This window comes from Melopsittacus undulatus, chromosome 4, assembly GCF_012275295.1.
Source record: "Melopsittacus undulatus isolate bMelUnd1 chromosome 4, bMelUnd1.mat.Z, whole genome shotgun sequence".
Taxonomy (NCBI): Eukaryota; Metazoa; Chordata; class Aves; order Psittaciformes; family Psittaculidae; genus Melopsittacus; species Melopsittacus undulatus.
This window is the reverse complement of record NC_047530.1, coordinates 27,063,257-27,083,984: the sequence shown is the minus strand read 5'-3', so window position 1 is coordinate 27,083,984 and position 20,728 is coordinate 27,063,257. Positions and strand designations below refer to the sequence as shown.

General features: G+C 40.6%; 1 protein-coding gene across 1 annotated transcript in view; it reads left to right on the top strand.

The window, feature by feature from the left end:
• LOC101877838 (uncharacterized) overlaps positions 1–19,591 on the top strand; it is a 164,816-nt gene extending 145,225 nt beyond the window's left edge. The window contains exon 6 of the mRNA XM_031049439.2: positions 18,733–19,591. The gene's annotated coding sequence lies outside the window, so the exon portion shown is untranslated. The remainder of the gene's footprint in view (positions 1–18,732) is intronic.
• Positions 19,592–20,728: the final 1,137 nt, after the last annotated feature.

Genomic DNA, 20,728 nt, shown 5'->3' with positions numbered 1-20,728 from the left:
TGAGGTTGGGCTGTGGGCAGGAGGCAGCATCAGAAGCTGCTTCTGCAAAGCCATTAGCAGGATTTGGTCCTGCTGCACCACAGGACCTGCAGGTGCTTAGAACAGCTGGGAGGCTCAGCATGAGGCCTTCCGAGAACCCTACCTACGAGAAGGGTGTGCTTGAAATTTGGGAGCCTTTTTGCCCTGTGCTTATCACATAGATTATTATCTATGTTATTATCAGTTATTGATATTGGGACCTGACACTGGTATATACTGTACAAACAGTAAGAGATGCAGTTGCTTCTAGAGAATTAAATTCAATGTGAATGCAACTTCCATAACTTATTCTGCAAGTGCACAGAACAAAGGTTTCCAAAAGGTAACTATTTTCGCTGGCTGCTTTACCACATACCTGGTCCCAGTTATGAGCATTACTTGTGGATTTTTATGTTGATTTTTGGTATGAATGATTAATACATTCATCATCTTTAATGCTTTTTGCAGTAATGATCATTTCCCACTGATCTTTCCTCATGTCTCTGTAGATGTATCTATATTTATCGTTAAATACCTAAGCTAGAAGGCAATGCTGCAGCACGACACAGGGGCTATTATTGCCACAAGATGTTACTAAATGAGAATAGGACAGCCAAAAGAAAGAGACTTTCTGTGAATCTTCTTTGTCACATAGACCTCTTCTTTGAGGCTACTGGAGGTAATAACTTACTACGTGGGCCATTTTCAGAGGCTAGCACAGCGATATAGGGTCAGTACATATGCTAGCAATTTGTGAGACAATATTATGAAAATGTATTTTTTGTTTCTATCACTGTTGCTTTCCTGGGCAACTTTTGCTTTCAAAGCCTAATCCAGAACCTGGTGGACTTGGCAAGAATTGTGCCCCTGATTTCATCCATAGCTGGATCACACCACCAGCTGGATTCATCACCACCACCAGTACAAGCTGCTGCAGTATAAGATACAAAGGGGCTTTGCACTTTATTTCTTTAGCTGAAATTTTCTTAACATTCTTCTGCTTCAGACATTTATCTGTCACATACAGGCTTCAGCAAATGTACAGGGTATATCTCTGTGTCTCTGCACAGTGCCTTTGCATGCAGATCTCCACTGGTATTACCAGAGCTGCTTCACAGCTGAACTGACTGAACACATCTTGTTTAGTTTCACTCAAACAGCCTGTTTGTCAGCAACAAAACTCTGTGAAAATGATTGACAATGGAAGGACTGATTTCTTATTCCCTCTCATTAAAATAGCCATGTATCTCTATTTAGGGTGTTTATTTACACTTATACTAAACAACCTGTGTAAATGTACCCAGCTGTCATAGATCTAGCCAGATTAAGCAACAGGCAGAGGGAAGATGGTGAGGTGTGGGCTTCACGGTACATAGAATCATAGAATAGTTAGGGTTGGAAAGAACCTTGAGAACATCTAGTTCCAACCCCCCCTGCCATGGGCAGAGACACCTCACATTGAGCCATGCCAGCCAAGACTCTCCCCAACCTGGCCTTGAACACTGCCAGGGATGGAGCATTCACAACCTCCCTGGGCAACCCATTCCAGTGCCTCACCACCCTAATAGTAAAGAATTTCTTCCTTATATCCAGTCTAAACTTCCCCTGATTAAGTTTTAACCCCTTACCCCTTGTCCTGTCACTACACTCCCTGATGAAGAGTCCCTCCCCAGCATCCTTATAGGCTCCCTTCAGATACCGGAAGGCTGCTAGCAGTACTGTGGCTGTGGTTTCAGGTAGCTGTTCCTCTTATGGGGTGCAGGCACTTTTATTTTCCAGGAGACTTCTGCTTCCAATTGGCTATGTTGGAGCAACCTTGGGCACGGTTATGTATGCAGCAGTCATGTTTGCAGCAGAGGTACAGCTGATGTCAGTTATAAATGACTGCAAACTGGAACAGGAGGAAACTGTTGTTTGGGAGGTTTTCAATACCTCATTTACTGTGCTGTTAAAAAAAAATGTGCAAAATGATAACAAAATAATAAAGAGCAAACATCTGTAAATCTTCCTTTGATGAGATGCCTAGTAATAACCTAGTGTTTACAGTTTTGACAGCAAAAAGACACAGGAAAAAAAATACAAAATTAGCATTTACAAGAAGTCAGGAATGAGAAAACAGGAGGAAGGTAGCAGAGACTTGTGCTAACAGACGGATCATGGCTCTTGAGAGAGGGAAATGTGCCATCTATAAAGAGCAGTAATTTTTGCAAATACTTGCCTTTTTGCTTAGCAATTACCACCTGGCAACAGTGAGGGAAAGGCAACCCATGTAATGCTTTGACAGTGTGGAAATCCTGTGCTTTAACAAGATGGTAGCTCTGTACAGCATCCTCCCAGAAGCACATACCTGGGGGGAGAGTCCTTATGAGCAGGGAGGAGGAGGCACAGTTTCTCAGAGCCAGGATTGTTCATGCTAACCAGCTTCCCAACTGCAACAGGTGTCTTTGTGCTCCTGTAGGTGCCCCTCGGTATCCCAGAGGCCGTAAGTCCCCTATCCCCACTTGGTGCTTTGGCCACTCAGCCATCCTTCTTGTGACAGATAACAGTGTACAGCAAAAATCTTATTGCAAGTGTGGTGTGGAAGAGTTTTTTCCTAACTGGCTGAGAAGGGTATGGAGAGTGGCAGAGGCATCATACTAGTAGAGCATGGTGTACATGCAGGTGTCTATGAGAAAGCCGTTCTGTCCTTTATTTGCAAATACCTGCTTGTGGAGTGCTGTGTTTTTGTAAGTCATGCACATTTTCTTCTTAGTAATGCTTACTTTAGCCCCAGGGAGAGTGCAGAAATTGTAGCTGTGACCAGAACAGATGACTTTGTAGAAGGAGGGAAGTGACCCAGCCTCACTGGCAGATTTTTGTGAAGGGTTTCCCAAGGCCAGCCTGCAGCAGCACATTGTTATAGATGTGCTTTTGACATTTGTAGTCCAAGAAGCAGCAGTACTCAAAGTAAAATGCTGCCAGTGGCTTTCCATAAAAAGCCTGATTCTTGGATTATTTGTGGGGTTTTGAATGTAACTGTGTTGTACAACCATAAGCTTTGTCTTGAAAGGACTCCACCAGCCTACATTTGTTTTCCTTTCCCCTCTGAGCACAGTGAGCTGCAGCAGTGATGATTAGCTCTGCAAGCTACCTGCAACCACTCCTGGACAGTGAGCAGCTCCTACTTTGGCTTGCACCCTCCAAGCAAGCTCCAGTGAAGAAAACTAGAGAAAGAAAGAAGGAATTTGGAAAAACTGTAATAAAGAGTCATGAACTTGGGAAGACAGACTCGGGAGTCCTCCGAATGTTTTCTTTTAAAAATAAGCAAAAAATGCATCCTGGCTAAACCTTAGCTTCCCAAAAAATTTGACAGAACTAATTTCTTCTCTGTAATATAGATTATGCTTTTGGAAAAATAACTGGCGTCATACTAACCCATGCAGAATAGATTGTCCAGTTTTCCTATGGCTACTGCCATAGGTCCTAGCTTAATTATAGGTATGAAATGTAGGCAAGTGTAATTATGATGCAGGCAGATTTATGTGTCCCCAGACAGGTTTTCAAATAACAAAAGAATATAAATATTGGATGTATGGAAAGAAAATGTCCATTATTAAAATCAAACCACAAGCTTGTACCATGAAAAAGCTCTCTTCTTTAACACAGCTGTCAGCCCCACTGATATTTTAAATTGGAGTTTGTCTAGTGTAACTCTCTATTTAAAAAGCAAAGCCAGAAGCATTAAACTTTTGTCTTGGGTTTTTAAAATACAGGAAGCTAATATAATTGCTGTACTAATACAGAGTTATGAGCTTTTAGGCTCTTCAGTTCTTGGCAAAGAAAGGTTAAATGTTTTGATTCATGTAGTAAGTCTTTTCCCTGTATAAATCTGCCATATGCTTTCTCTTCAGGAAAAAGCACCCCAGAAACTTCATCCCTTCCTCTTCTCTGGACTATTTGATGTGGCTTTTTGGTTTGTAACTTTCACTTGAGAGTTGTCTGTATTTCAGTCACTAGTCACTGTGCAGACTTTCTGTGTGAATTACTGGAGTGTATGTGGCATCTGCAGATCTAAGGAATTGAAAAGTATGGTTCAAACGTCAGGCTACAACTTGAAAGGCTTCCAGAGATGCAGAGCCAGGTCTGTGGCCTGGCTGAGGCAGTGCCCATACTAAACTCAACAGAAAAATCTACTGGGTGAAAAAATTATGTCCCCTGTTGAACCTTGGCGTGTGCAACATGGCTTACAGCTTCAGCATAAAAAAAGTAGTTTACAGGATGACACAAATTCCCAAGCCTGTGGGGAGAACAAGGGCTGGATATGTTACCTGTGTCAGTGGTGCTTAAGAGAAACTAAGGACTGCTAAGATAAGCAGACTGGAACTTAAGTTAGACAGGCTTGTGTGAATGCAGATAACCACCTGGGAAGTCTCTGGAGAAAAATTACTTCAAACAAAGGGAAATCTTTGAAAGGTTGCTTTTGTATCAAAAAGAAATGGAGAAAATTTAGTTTAAAGGTTTTTTTCTGAGCTGTGCACATTTTATCACGTTATGTTGGGTTTTTTATGCCCGTTCTTGGAGTCTGTAGAGCCACAGATCAATTGCTAGTGTTTAGTGACCTCCTGCCCGAGAGTGTAGGACCTGTGTGTGGGTCTTCTTTGGCTGGCACTTGTACACTGCATAATCTAAGATGACACTGACCCTTGCAGCCTTAAGGGGATAATATTTTAAGCAGGATGAATTGTTCTTGAATGTTTTCTTCAATGTACTGTGTTACATGGCCAAACATTTTTTTCATCATTTTGAGTGTATGTCTTACATTTCCTCTCTGCTCTTTTTGTTGCATGGTTTTGATTTTAGCTAACAGCAAAGGTCAAAAGACATTTTAGTGTTTCTATTTCTATGTTTCTGTTAGGCTGAATTAAATTGTTGGTGCTGCAAAGTGACTTGTTAAAAAGCTTATGCTGCAGGACTTGAACCAGTATAAACTGAAGCTAAGCTGCATCAGTTTAAATCAGATGATCCAGAGAGACAATGTGGTCCAAAAAATAGGGTACTGATCTGGAAACATGAGCAAAAGAGTTTGGTTTGCTGGAGCTTCAGTGCGCAGCTTTATGAATTTAGATAAAGTTTTTCATCTTGCTCTGCTTCAGGTTTTGTGGATTGGTGGTAGACTGACACTTTTTTAAAGCACTTTGCACAGCCAGTTTTTCATTCAAGTAGTCTTATTCCTGTCACATCTAACATTAATCAGTACAACTGCCTGTTTAATTTACATTACAGATAGGTTCTGAAATCATAATATCTAGGAATGCTATGGTATCACTGAATTGTGTTTACCAGTGTCTGCGAGTATTTGCTAGAAATTATCATTTCTCATTCCAATATTAGACCAGCACTGTTTGCCCATCAAGCCACCTTCCATTTCTTTCTTACATAGTAAAACAAATCCAGAAGTTTTCTTAGAGTATGAGCAATTCCAATCAGAAGTTTCAAGTTAACCTAAACTAATACTTTGTTCAGTCTTTTAAATTACCTCTCAGATGGCCTTTGGAGAAGTTTGGCCCAAGTGCCATTTTATTTTAATTTTTTTTTCCCAGTCCCATCTATATGACTCATGCAGGATCTTCATTATTTCTTCCTATCTACTAGAATTTCCTTAAAAGCCGTGAACTGGTAATATCTGAATATTTCTGGTATGTTAGGATTCATTTCCCCATTTTGCTTTGTGAGGAAAGTCCTTCCTCTCACCTGAGCCCGAAGAACATTGTTCTACTGCAGGGCTGCGTCTTCTGTGGGTTTTAGATGTTCCATGGCCACAAGCTTTCTTTTTTTTTTCTGGTATGCTCATTTTCCCCAGTCATGTATTCCCAGCACCCCTTGATGTTGCCTTACAGCATGAAAGGGGAAGAAATGGGTAAATATCTCCCTAGAGGACCAATCGGCTTTAAAAATACAAGTAGAGCTAAATGGATGGTTTACAAATGTGAGCAAGGTATCTTAGCAGTCTTACAGTCACAGCTGCTAGAATAAAAACCAGGTCCATGTGAACATGCAGAATATCTTGGGCAACACTTCCCTACAGATAAACCCTTTGTTTTGAAAGTTAACTTGAGATAAACATTATCAACCTGCTGTTTCTAGGCATATTGCTATTCATTTACTTAACACACTCGTTCAGTGGGACCCAGTGGTCTCCCTGTGTCTTACAAGGACTCTGTGACTTTTCCAGTGACCAATTTCACATAATCCAGACACTATGAATATTTTATTTATTATTATCAGCATCTTTATTGCAGGAAATATTTTTTAAGAATTATTTATGTGTTAGAAAAAAACCAAGATTAAATTTGGCTCTCTGTTCTGGGGGCATAAATCCAGATTAACTTTCCTTTTAACAGTAACTTTACTCAAGGTTTTGTGAATGGAATTTGGCTTGGTGTCAGCTGAAGAAAAATGTAGCAAAATATACACTCCTTTCTCTAAATCATGAAGAAATTTTACCCACATGCTACTGAACAGTCTTAATATAAAAAAGCAGTGAAATATTTTCAGTTTTGTGGCTATGTTCTTGGTCTTATTCATATTTTATATAGGCATTGTTTTAAATTACTGGTGCTACATAAGAGTATGTCAAGTTGCATCATATAAACAGATGTAATTTATCGTGACCTTGAGGCAACATGATGTGTATGTTGTATTACATTAGCTATCAAAATATGTTCTTTATATAGTACAGTAGCCACTGTACTATATAGAGAAAGAGAACATGGGTTGTTGGTCATACTGTACAGAGTTGGAAGACATATACAAGTAATATCTCTATATCTATAGCCACATCATTAGTATCTTTTAAAAGAGACTAGTAATAAGCAATAGGAGAAACAATTAATCCAAAAGGCTTTGCTTCATTGTCAAGGTGACATCCTTTGCTGAAAAACTGAAAACTCTGAACATCAGGAAACATGTAACTGTGAGAGTTACTGAGCACTGCACAGGTTGCACAGGGAGCTTATGAAGTCTCCCTCCTTGGAGATAGTGAAAAGCTGTCTGGACATGGTTTGGGCAACTGGTTCTAGGTGAGACCTAATTGAGCAAGAGGGTTGGACCAGTTGACCTCCAGAAGTCCTTTTCAACATCAAACTGTCTGTGATTCTGTGATATCCACAGCTTCCGTCAGCAAGCACTTGTGTAGCAATTTGACAGTGCACAGGGGTTAGGAAATCCAGCTCTTCCCATGTTCCTTTCTTCACTGCCCATCCTCATGGCCTTGCCAGAGCATTTGGTGAGTTAATCATGACTTTTTCCCATATGACACCCCTCTGCTGTGCCACAGAGCTCTACCCTGAGCCCTGAAGAAATGTGTCACCTCGCTTTCATGGTTTTCCAGATATGTTACTCCATGCACAACCAGCTTGTTTCCCCGGGAGCGTGGGACCTGCACAGTTGATCTGCCACTTCTCCCCATGCAGACATTGCTCTGAGCACAAGCCAGAGGGGCAGCTGCTCCCATGGATCAAGGGTCTGGCTCTGCTGGCTGTGCCCTGTTTGTGCAAATTGACCTTCAGCAGCTCATTTCAACCTTCTGTTCTTCCCTGCTCCCCTTCCCATGCTTCGTACTGTTATAATTTTGTAAGCTGCTTGGTCTAGGTATCATTCTCACTATCTGTGTCTGGTTTCTAGCCCAGACGTCAGCAGGGGTTGCCGCATGCTGCTGCAATATAAATGACTAATGATGATGATAAAAGGTGTGGGAGTTGGTTGCCTGGAGTGTTATCCTACTTTGATAACTTTGTTTTAGAAACAAGATTCTTCCTCAAATTATCTGTTATTTTATCTTATTAGGTTTAATGTTTTAAAAGTGGCAAGGGATTTTTGGCTGCCTTTTTTTGAGTGTTCATCTTAGGACTTTGAAAGAGGCTTTCAAATTGTCAGAAGTTGGATGGTGTTGCTGTGACAGTGCCAGTAGCCTTCAGCATGAGTTCCAGGTTATTGGCATTTTCAAAGAGTCAGCTGCAACTGCATCCTAAAAGACATGTTTGATAAGGAAGTGCTCTATTTTTAAATTTGGGCTGAAATAGGTAATAATTACATACAAAACAGTATGTGAGAAGAGCATTATCAAGGTTGCACAGCTCAGCACTTGGAGCTAAGAAATGCTGTAAGTAAAATTGTCTCTGCTCTATTAATTTGCCACCGTGCACAGGTGCATCAGTCACAGACTATTTTTGCCCAGGATCTGAGTCTCGCTTGGTGCACATAATAGATGGCACAGTTTGTGAGTTCAATACTTGATTTTCTTTTCACTGTTCCATGCATAGCTCAGAGTCTGCTGCAAAGGCAAAATTATTTCCCGCTTCCAGGCTGTTCCACTGTGCAGGTCCTTGCCACATGCAAACACTGACTAATTTCCATTTACAGAACCTTAATAGCAACTCTGGGTATCATTGCTGCACAGTACAGCTGGTAACCTAAGGCAAAAAACAGATTACAAGTCTCCATAAATGTGGATGCCTGATGTAATTTCTTAGAGGACCAGACAGCACATGCTCCAGCTCCCATTGACTTCCATTACAATGGCTAGTACTCACCACTTTCAAATGTTTAAGCCTCCATGTTTAAGGCTCCCAGAAATACAGAACAGGGAAACACTTTGAAAAGTGTGGTGTGAATGTGTTGTCCTGTTCCAAGACTGCTGCTCGTTTTTCCAGACTCTCCTGCCACCTTTCAAATACTGAAAAAAAAAGAAATTATATATATATAATATATGAATTAAGCATCCTATAAACAAATGCTTTTTTCTCTCCTCTTTGATGGCAATGCATTGTGCTCTGACTGAAGCTGGAATCAGGTGGACAGGATAGTACGTAGTCTGTTTGATAATGCATGAACAGAAGGAGGCTGAATTCATCCTGGCTCACTTTTAATTGTGGTATTTTTAGTTGATCTTTCAAATTAATTACAAAACAAACAAACGATCAAACAAACAAAAGATTTCTTTTCTAAAAGCAAACTGAAAACATTTTGGTATTCAAATTTTTATCTTGACAACCATCAATGTAATTTCAGCCTAGTGCTACAAAGATGCTTTGAGCTAAAGGAGTAATTAAACAGGAAGAAAATTATGAGAGGGAATTTCTTTTAAAAAACTACTCATTTAAAAATAAATGTATTTTCAGATGCACAAGGCCTTCATCAGCACTTATAACAAACTATCTCAGCTACAAGAAAATTGAGAATGCAGTCCTTGCTACAAAAGTGCAGTTACTTGAGTATTTCACAGAAAAGGTTGCCAGGTTTTTATATGGATAAAACAACAATTGGTTTCCAAGTGTCATTCCTATAAACAGCAAAACTGGGTAACTGTATTATTTTCCTCAGAAAATATGTTCCCTGAGACAAGTGGCTGGCATTTGTATAATTTCAGACTAAATAGCTATGATTTTTAAAAGTTCCCAACTATCCAACATCAGAAAGTACCAGTTGGCTGGAATTATTTGCAGTTTTGCAGTGTCCATTAATATAACTGTCATTAATAATTAGTTTTGGAATAAAGATATAGTTGCAACTAAAAGGGGGGACATTAGGCTTTCTATAGTGTTTTTGTACCTACAAACCAACAGCTCTTTTCTAGAGAAGTTCTAGTGTTATATGCCTCAGGCTTCTGGACACTCTTCTAACAGATGTTTGTTTTTTGTATGGAGAGGTCACATCTGACATAAAGGTAGTTTCACCCATTACTGGCCAAATTATCTTCTGGTCTTGGCTGAATTTAGAAATGTTCTACAGCAACAAATTAATACAGATTTGTGTCACTTTTCCACCTCTTAGTATTTCTTAAATATCTTCTGAAGCAGCTCAGTTTCCATTCCAACATGCAGTGGTGAAGGCAGATCTTCAAACAGTTTCGACTGAGGTTATGGGCCTTCTGGCAGACAGTGGAGACCTGTCTTCTCTGAGACATGGATATTGTATTATTTTCCTTTTACAGGGCTTCGACGTATTTTTGTTCCTAAAGGAGAACCCTGGAAATGCCCTTGAAAGAGAAAATGAGGTGCTGAGATCTGAAATGATGGAAAGAGATACTTTCTCATCTCATTCTCTCACATAGCTGTTTCAGCTAATGCTATTTTTGTCTGGGCAAAAATGTGATTTTTATGGCTTTTAGCAGTTGGGGGACTATTATTTAATCTGAATATGCCAGAATCTAGGTCACTGTAAAGATTCTTGGTGATTCTGCTTTTTTAAGCTCACGAAAGATAAGGTAGAATTGAAAGAATACAAATCCCAGTGCACAGACTCCACATTAATACCAGAACCTCAGAAAAGTTTTGTGTTTTGTTGCTTCAAAACCCCCTCGTATAACAAGAAAGGCAGGGAGAAAGGCAAAAAAAAATAACCAAAAGCATGGAATGGCTTCTGTACAAGGAGACAACTATTCAGACCTCTATTTTTTTCAATCTTGAAAAAAGATTACTACAGGATATGGTAAGAGACTTACAGTATTCTAGGTGGCCTGCAGAATAAAAGCCAGTTGCTCACTGTTTCCCAGATTACATAAATGAGGATTGAAGTAACAGGTTCAAATAACTGTGTATCTTTTCAAATGTCTCTTAATTATCTTTTGAGCTCATTACTAGAAGACACTGTACAGAAAAAAAACAACAACAAAACACCATGAATTCAAGCAGCAATTAGACAAATTTAGAGAAAACAAAGCTATGAAGGGGTATTGAACCCAAAGATGCTTCCTCTGGTGGAGAATGTCCTTGAGCTGCAGATTTCTGGACCCTAGTTAGGTATACTGGGGTAAGCAGTACTGCAGTCATGCTGTGCACCTTTGGCTTGAGCTAACAGTAAGGGGGCACCTGGTCAGCTAAGCTGTGGTTTGGCTCCATTTAGCTACTTCTATGCTCATAACACGGGTTTGGACTATACTGGACATCTTATAATGCAGTTCTGGGGAATGTTACCTGTGGCTAGCTCTTTCTGTTCCCACTGATGGTAAAGGAGCAGCAGTGAGACACAAAAGACCTGTTCAGGCTGATGTTTGGTTTCTCGTCTCCATTGCAGCTGCTGCTTCTGGGGAAGAAGCCCGTCAGGCTCTGCAGGACAAGGCCCAGCAGACACTATATGAGCATGCAGCGTGAGAAATCTGTTCCCCGTGCTTGTACCCACAATATGAAAATCTCATCTTTCAGCACTAACCATTTGTTGCAGCACAGCAGTAAATTGTCTGAAAATGGAGCACGCACAGTCAGTATTTTTTTAGAACCAGTGCATTTACACACAATGCAGAGGGATTCATGTGAAAAAAAGTAAATGTAGACCCTATCATTCTTCTTCTCTTGCTGATAGAAAACATCAGGGGCTAACCTCAGGAAGAGTGGGAGGGTGGATATGCTATTCTGACTCAAAAAGTCTGAAAAGAAATACAGAATAAAAGGAGGAAAATGGCAAGTGTGTGCTACAGTACCAACTGAGAGTCAAATGGTTTTGCTTTTGAGCATTAGCACCGAGCAACCAAGCACAGTTTCCAAGTCAGGAAAATGGATTGTGAACACGAAACAGGTTTGTCCAGCCCAACCAGAATTACACTGAAATTTCACCACACTTTGGGCCTAGCCAGAAAATTAATCATATCTCGATTTCTGAAATTTGGATTTCTAATGGTAGATGCTTCCAGTTTGTTTTAAATAGACTGGTCATTTTAATCAATAGCAATTAATTCTTCATAGTGCATCTTGCACCAAGGGGAGAAGGGTATGGGTTAAATATGACCTATGTTTCAGTCAGGCTGGTTTCTATCACAAATTAGGACTCATTAAGCTTTATGAATCCTGATGTATGGGAGACTGTGTAGGTGGAGGATACAAAGGCTGTTAATGAGTCTGTGAATAGAATTGTCTGCATGGTTGCAGGTAAGGGAGAGTCTGTAGAGCCTGGATTTAAGGATCATCATCTTGCTACATGTCATAGCTTTATTTCTAAAATAAGAGTACTTACATTCAAAATATCTGATCTCTTTATAACAGAGCTTACGTATCCTAAGCATTTCAGGATTGTGCGTGGTCCCAGACCCATGCATAAGGAGTAGGACAGTAAAACTGGCTGGAAGTTCTTTGCCTCCTCTGAGTTCTGAGCTGCCTGGGGGACAAAAACTGCTGCCAGAACAAACTGGATCAGACCCATGGTGGGGAGCAGGATGAGCCCTGTAATGCATTACTTATTTGAATTCTACCCTCTCAGAATAAGCTCTTTGTTGCTGAGTGCTTTCCTTTATTTTAGAGGAGGTTTCATGCTGCTGAGACCTTTGGAAATATCCTGGCTGTAGTGCTATAAATAGCGTGTATTTCCCACTGACTAAAACCTGCCAGCAGCAGCCTGATGTGGGTTTATATTCCTGCTTGAAGACTACATAAGTGCTTGTGTCCTCTCTCCACTGAGACATCTCTTTGCTTTAGATGCTGGTCTCTCTGCTTGCTGCTGGGGTGTGTTACTGAACCTGGCTCACATTCCTGATCCTTCTGTTCTGGGTACCTTTCCTTGTCTCCCCTCTCTCCACTCTTATGGCAGGTTTTTGCTTTTTTCAAGTACCCTGATTTCTACCATGTATTAGTTTCTGCTTATTCTATTTCAATTCGTCTGCTATTCATAGATACTGCATACTGTCTGTGCAAGCTGCTATGTCTTTAGTGAAGCTTATTATGGCCCCAGAGCTTCTTTTGGCCTTATCTTACATTTACATGGTGCCTTTCAGCTTCCTAAAATCCAACTCTAAAAATAAATACCAGTGTGTGTCCCTGCACCCGCCAGTGCTTCTCTGAGCAGGATCTTGACTGATAGCTGACAGCACAGTATGTTAGTACAGTTTAGGAGAGGATTTATCCAGTCAAAGTGGTACAAGGATCAGGAGTCACACAGAAGTAAGAATATGGCAAAGTTGTCACAGAAGTAAAAATATGACAATGTATTCATTAGAAACAGCACTGCTAATGAGCACAAATGTGTGAGCTTAGTCTGTCTTCGCCTCACAGAATATTAGCAGCAGTGCAGTATCCACCTAACTGCCCTGCTCAGCATCTTGCCTTGGGGGCTGGCCAGGAGTTGAGCTGAGCACCCAACTTTCCGAGGTCTGTCCTTGCAGTAAAACAAGGTTAAAATAACGTGTTAGGAGTGAAGGAGCAAAACTCCACTTGGCTGTGATGTGCAGGGGGGGTTAAATCCTCCAGGACCCTCTCTTCCCTGCTTGGTAATAGGAGCACTTTTGTGAGATAAAAGGTGTCAGCTCCAGCATCTGAACTCACACTCTACTTGGTAAGATTTCTATGCCCTCTTCAGTTTGATAATCAAAACAAGTTTCTGCTGTGTGTTTCTTATCCCCAGAGGGTGGAACTATCCTCAGAAAATTAAAGCTCTCTTATCTCCTAATGTGTCACCACAACTAATAGCCTGAGGACTGTAAACAAGTTTAAATATCAAAACAATTTGGCTGGTGATTGTCTGTGATTATGGATTAAGAATACAAAATTTGTGTTTATTGATATTCAAGCTAGATTTAATACAAGGAGTCAGATCCTCAGCTGGTGGCTCAGCTGAATTTGGGGAAGGGAGGCTGCTCTGTACCAGCTGAGCATCGGACCCTGGGAGCCTTTCTGAAGTTTTTTCTTGTTTTTCAAAATGCCAGAATGGGGAGATGAGGATGAGTGCAGAGGATACCTGGCAGAGCCCAGACCTTGCTCCCCTCCTCTTATTTCCCCAGAGGCCTGTTTCTGCTGCGAGCACCCTCCACTCGCGGCATCTTTGGAGAACTCATAAATAATGACTTGGAAGAGAAGTGATTTAAGATTACAAAACTTTTTCAAGAGCAAGTCAAGGTGCCAGCCTATTCAGAAGCTGACAAATATATCAGGGCACGGACTTTGTGAGGGATGTGCTTTGTATCCTCGATGTGATAAACATACTGCAGTAAATTCACAAACATGCACTTTTGCTGCTGCCTTTTCCAAAACTCTGCCACTAAACTGTCACCTTTAGATCAGTCACTGCTCATTCTAGGAGCAGAGAGACGAATGAGATTATCTCCTTTTGCTAGAAATGTTTAGTCCAGTTCACTGGCAGGTTTGCAATGACAGTTGGCTGCAGCAGGTCCCACAGATCTGGGGACATGGTAGTGGGTGTATTTTATATCACTATTGGATTTGAAATTTTTCACGTTAGCATCTCTCTCTTTTGGGAGTATTTGTGGGGCCTCACTTCTGTTTGGATCATTTCCTGTCATGGACATAGGCTGGGCAGTTCTTCAAAGAATTCCACAGATAGATAAGAAACTGAGGCAGGGAGACTGAGTGGGTTTCACATACATATATAAAAAGTCAGCAGTAGTGCAAGAAGATGAATAGTGCAGGTAGTGTCCTAAGCACTGAAATGTCCTTTCCTCCTTTGTGCAATGCAGAATATATGGAATACATATTTTTAATGAATAGCTTCTGGAATATACATTTTTCAAAAGGCTGTGTCATGGTTTAAGCCCAGCTGGTAACTCAGAACCATGCAGCCCTTTGCTCATCTCCCCCTTCCTTCTCCCCACTCTGGTGGGATGGGAGGAAAATCAAAAGAACTCAAACCCCATGGGTTGACATAGTATTGAGTCAAATAATTAAACTATAATATAAAGCTACTAGTACTACTAGTAGTAGTACTAATGATGATAAGGGAAATAGTAAGGGGAGAGAATATAAAACTGGCTGGAGAAAACGAAAAAAACGATAAACAGAAGTGATGCACAATATAGCCACTCACCACCCACCGACCGATACCCAGCCTGACCCAAGCAGTGAACTGGGCCTTCTGGGTGACTCCCCCCAGTTTATATACTGGGCACAATGTACTGTGGTATGGAATACCCCTTTGGCTAGTCTGGGTCAGGTGTCCTGTCTCTGCTTCCTCCCAGCTTCTTGTACCCCTTCTCACTCACTTGCAGAGCATGAGAGACTGATCATGAGTCTTGAGTCCTTGAGCATGAGTCCTTGATCAGGGTAAGTGCTACTGAGCCACATCTAAAACATTTGGTGTGTTATCAGCATTGTTCTCATATTAGAGCCAAAACACAGCACTGCACCAGCTACTGGGAAGGAGAAAAAAAAATACTGTTACAGCTGAAACCAGGACAGGCTCTTAGGTTGATGTTAGGTTAATGATGGATCTTGCAAAATGAAGTAAGAAACATTAATTTTGATGTGGCAGGAAAGTGCTTTCCCAATGAAGCAGTAATTAAGTAAGAAGTATAGTTATTAAAGAATTGGTAAATCTAGTGCTCTTTATCACTTCTATATCAGCAGGTCTATCAGCAGTTCTGTATAAGGAAAAGGTGTGCTTCTGACAAGCATGAAGTTTGATCAGAAATATATAAAAGGAGCTATGTGTCTTAAGAATCTTAAATACATGAAACAATGTCAAGTAAATGAAAACAGTTTCCAGAAGAGAATAATAAAGGCTGATAAAAAGTATCCAGAAAGCCAGAAAACTTTCCTATTTTCTTAATTGGGGCAATTATATTAAAACTGACTGCAAATACTTTTCCAGTAACAAAAAAAAACCCACACTCACAGACCTCAGCCAGCCAAAATACTGCTGTGAGCCTGAGATCTGTGAAGGTTAAAGGCTTGAGTCTACCATTAGGAGACTGCTCCTCTTCTCCCAAGGTCAGTCTTTAAATGTGGGGAAGTAATTTTGATTCTGGTCTCCTCACAGTTCAAAGTCAACGCTTACCTTGATTTCAACAGTGCTATATTTGGCAAAGTACTAATATAATTGTATTTGGTCCAGTCTTGTCCTGTTTGAACGTTAAATGACTCTTAATACCAAGTTCATTGCACTAGCTCTCTATCAGAGTTTAGGTGGGGTATGAAATAGCAAGCAGTGTGGACCCACTGGAAATATCCCTTTAGGGAAACAAATGGTGCCATTGTCCACACCACACATGTTTTGGGGGTTCTACTTTAGACCAGTTTCTATCTGGACCCCTGCTACCATGGACTGCCATTTCTTTTATTGATTTTATAGTACATGAAGCACTCCTGGGACACACCTTTTGTGTAGTTTCATCCAAAAAGGATGCAGTTCGTGCAGTTGCAGGCTGTATCATAGCATGAGCTAAATACAGCACACAGGTATGACTGGAGCAAGAGAGACAACCTCCAAGAAAACACACTGTGCATCAATCCATGTATAAACTCAATTGCTGTTGCCTTCTTGTTCCTTCATGTTCATCATGTCCCAGTCACCAGCTTTTCCATGCGTATTTCACTGAATCCCACTGAGGACCTTTTCCCTCATTTAAGGCCCCTTAGTGGGACAGAAATTATCTGGCAGTCCAAGTCATGTTGGTGGTGTTTTGTTTTGAAACTGCTCAGCATGGCCTTGATAATATTAAAAGAGGAGAAAAATGATAGTTCAACCTCAGGTCAGAGATCATGCAGCCCAGGGACTGGTTTGTTTGATATTTTTTTCCAAATAAACAGTGAAATGCAAACATTTGGACAGAGGGAAAACCTCTCAGTTACTGGAGGGGAAAAGAACATGATATCCAAATGACTCATGGCTTTATGGGTGAAGTAATTGCTGCTAGTCATAGTTTGGGATGTGGTTTTGTGGTCTGATACCACTCGGAGTGTATGTGCTGGGATTGTGAGGTTAATGTAAATGGCCATGGTAGTAATACTCCTGTGACTTCCCAATTTGCTTGTTAAGACACCATTGACTGCATGGTGGCAATTATTAAGGGAAGGCACCCACCAGATGCAAGCAAGCCCTCCTCTGGATACCACATGGGGACAAATATGACAAAGCCCTTCTGCTGCTGGAAGAAGTATGTCCTGCAGGTGGAGTTGCAGATGGCTGTGGATGGAGGAACTGTGGGGATGAGGGCATTTCTGAGGGTTGGAAAGGAACCTGGAAGGGGACAGCAGGAGCCAATGTCCCTGAGAGGTACCTGGTGCTTCTGAAGGTTATGGCAGGTTATGTGAAGACCTGCTGGGTGACCATGCTCTCTGATGTTTGATGCAGTTCCCACCTGCCTGGTGCCCCTGGTCCCACTGACTGCATCTGCTGTGGGTACCCTTCAGGTTACTGACTGTCTTTTTTGTTTTCCTCTGAGTCACTTGGTGACGCTAAAGCAAAACATGTAAATGCTAATGCAAGTGTGAATATGAAGGCCAGTGGCACCTCTGCAGACTCTCACGTCTGCCTTACCACTAATCACTTCTACCTGCTGGGATTCAACTACAACACCCATTCTAAGAAGCTGCCAGCAGCTATTTGCTGTCCTATATATGAACAGCTTACAGATATGACAAAATACAGGTTGTTTTGTTTTGATTCTCTGTTTTTCCTCCCAGTGCCTCCATCACAGGATTTCCTCACCTTTCCCAGTCCTTCCATCTTTTCAGCTCAGTGGAGCTGCAGGTCAGGGCTACCCCCTGGTGATAACTGCTGATGGGGACATGCCCACAGAGGTGGTGGCCTGTTCTTAGGGAGCCCTCATCATCCAGAACATCCACGCTACATGGGATCTAATGGTTTTGCACCACAGATTAGTGGAGGGAGGAATGAGGAAAGTGGCTGTGCCCCCTTTCTCTTCCAACCAGACCCCTCCCACAGGCACAAGATGTTGCAGAGCATTTTTTGCTACACCCTACCACTGCTTCCTGCAGCAGAAAAATCATGGGATATGGTTTACAGCTTGGGAGATAACAGCAGGGCATTGCCTGAACCCAGCTGTTGGCAGATCAGTTTGCTTTGGGAAACCAGCCAAACTTCTTCAGTTTTCTAGGATGCTCTGGTTTGCCCATGAGGTTAGAATTTGCAGCATTAGATAAACACAGATAAATAGAATGTATCCGTTTCCAATTTGAGCAATCAAATGTTTATCCAGGTCTTAATGCCTGGCTGGAAGACCAAAGTTGCTTCTTTATCTGTGGATCTGGCAGTACCAGGAGTCAGGGCTGGTCCCAGATTTGAAGAATCTTCTTCTTTTTTTAAAGCAGTTCAGAGGCTGGGCTGTTGCTTGGGAAATGACTGTATTCTCCCTGCAGGCAGATCGATACATTTCAGCTCACTGCACTGCAAGTAACTTTTCATCGTACATTAAGAATGAGGAAAATAAAAGCCAAGATGGATGTTATTTTCGTTTTGCCTTTATTTTGAATTATTTATTAGGAAGTTACTGCTGTCTTCTTTCTCATCAGGAGAAAAAAATGCTGTTGTCTTTGGTGATTTTTCCTATTAAAAAGAAATGAGCTCTTCCCAGTTTTATTTCCCTCACCTAGTTGCTTCTTGGTATGGAAGTGTTAATTTAGGGTCTCCACAACTTGACAAGAAGGTCTACTGCACCACTTGAATGTGCAGGCAAAGTCCCCACTGACGCCCATGGAGTCACACCTCATTGATACATTTCTAACCAGCTTTATAACAACATTGCAGATGAGTTATATGTGTAACAAACGATAGCTGGCACATAAGCAAAGAGTTATAGAAGGTTGTAAGTAATCTGCAAGCTAGCTTAACTATCATTTTAATTAAACATTTACTGAATATATTTAGTAAATTATTAATCCTTTTAAAATTAATTCTTAATATAATGCATTATGGGGCAAAAGTTCTGCAATTGGCTCAACTAGTAATATGAGTTTGGAAACTAACAATCCATTTTGATGTTTTTATTCTGAAATCTAGGTTATCCTGAAGGGGAGGATAAAGAAACTGGCCACCAAGATGGTAATCACTAGTGGAAATGAAGAAGACAAAGGCGGTCAAGAAAAGGAAAGCAAAGAAGAAACCATCTTGGCAATGCTTGGAATTATTGGGACAATTCTGAACCTCATTGTGATCATTTTTGTGTATATTTACACAACGCTGTAAACTGGAAGGCATGCAAATAGACCAGATAAAACGGCCATTGAGTGACAACAAGCATTGCTGACTATTGACAAGTTGTTTAATCAGAATTGACTCTGTATTATATTAACACATCATATAAGCACTGCCTGCAGGCAGTGAAGGCTGAAGCACAATTAATTTAACAAGACTTTTTCACACAGTAACAAGCTTAACTCTTCTGTCTTGCCCTCTTCCTTTCGGTTTGGTTTTCAGTTTGGGGGAAAATGACTGCAATTATGCAAGGTGTAGCTCTGAAGAAATACATGAGGGATATGTTCTTTTAATACAATTGATGAGAGGAACTGTACACTATATACAATTAGAAATGTATGCTGTATACCCACAAAGATTGAACTAAAAGATAGCTCCATAGCACAGATCACGTGTCTGTTATGTCAAATGACTTTTTTCTCTTGGTTTTTGCTTTTACTGTCATTGGATCTGACAAGCTTTTTATTTAGAATGAACATATGGTGCAATCATGAAAAAAACAATTCCATTGAGCAAGATCTGCCTAAACATGATAAAATGTTGGGAGAAATATATTATATGATTGTTTTTCCTTTCTCATTTGCCTAGCATCTGTGTCTGTTCATATCAATGTTTATAAATATATATTTTTAATAAATGTGCTATATTTTTAGCATGAACCAAATATTTGGAGACACTTGTATTCATGCAGCTAAATTTTGTTTGAAGTGCCCTTTTTGACAATGGATGTTATTTTTCTCAGCAATTATACAGCAGTCTTGTTTGCAGCCCTCTTACTGCGGTTTGAAGCAAGCTCGCATCATGCTCATATGCATGACTTGAAGTTGGAATGTCAGCTGAAAAGCATTGCTGCTTAATACGGGAAATAGCAAAACATTGTAAGGTGACCTTTGGAGACTGGTTGCAGAAAAAAAAGACTTTATTTATAGTGAAAAGAAAAAAAAAGTATATTGAGAGGAGTGAAGAAGAGATTTATGCAGTTGAAAAGACAAATTTAGAGAGCCTGTTGTGAATGGCTTAAGTGAAATCCAGACTGTAAATGCAGAGTATATTTTAAATGTGAAGATCTTTTACACTTCTCTGACATGTGCTTTATCTGAGGTCAGTATAACAAAATTCTCTGACTTGTGTTTTTTACAGGAATGTACAATGATGATGATCACCATTTTTCTTCAGAATTCAGTACCTATAAATATATGAAGTATTAAAAATATGAGACCTCGATTGTGCCTCAAGCTGCCTAAGTACATTGCCCATTAACTGACATATCATCTTAAAAAATAGGTCAGTTAATTGTTTACTGACTTCTGGTTTGAATTGCATCCTTAGATGTACAAGGAGGATTGCTACTGAGGTCAGCAGGAGCTGTAAAAAGTTTGATATAACAGTGTAATTGATTTTAGTGATTAGTCTTCTCCTTCTGGAACCAATAAGGATTTTTTTTTTGTGAGTTCCAGGGACTAGGACTGGTCTCAAAAGCACAGAATTTCCTTGCAGGATATAAAAGCAAGCCTGCAAAACCCTGAGGGGCACTGCTCATAAACAGAGGTGTTTAGTCTCTTGTGGTATCGCACACTCAATAACATCACTGAAACCAAGACACAAAACTAATTTGAAGAAGGGAAAAGGTCAGTAAATAAAATGCAATTAAATAAGATATGAAGACCACAGGAAAAGAAAAAAGAGCAAAACTAATGTCATGTTAATGAAAACAAGGGTGAGAGAGGTGAGAAAATGAGCAGAGATTTAAACAAGCAAGAGGGGCCAATCATGCCGGGGTGGTTGAGGAAACATTTGTGTT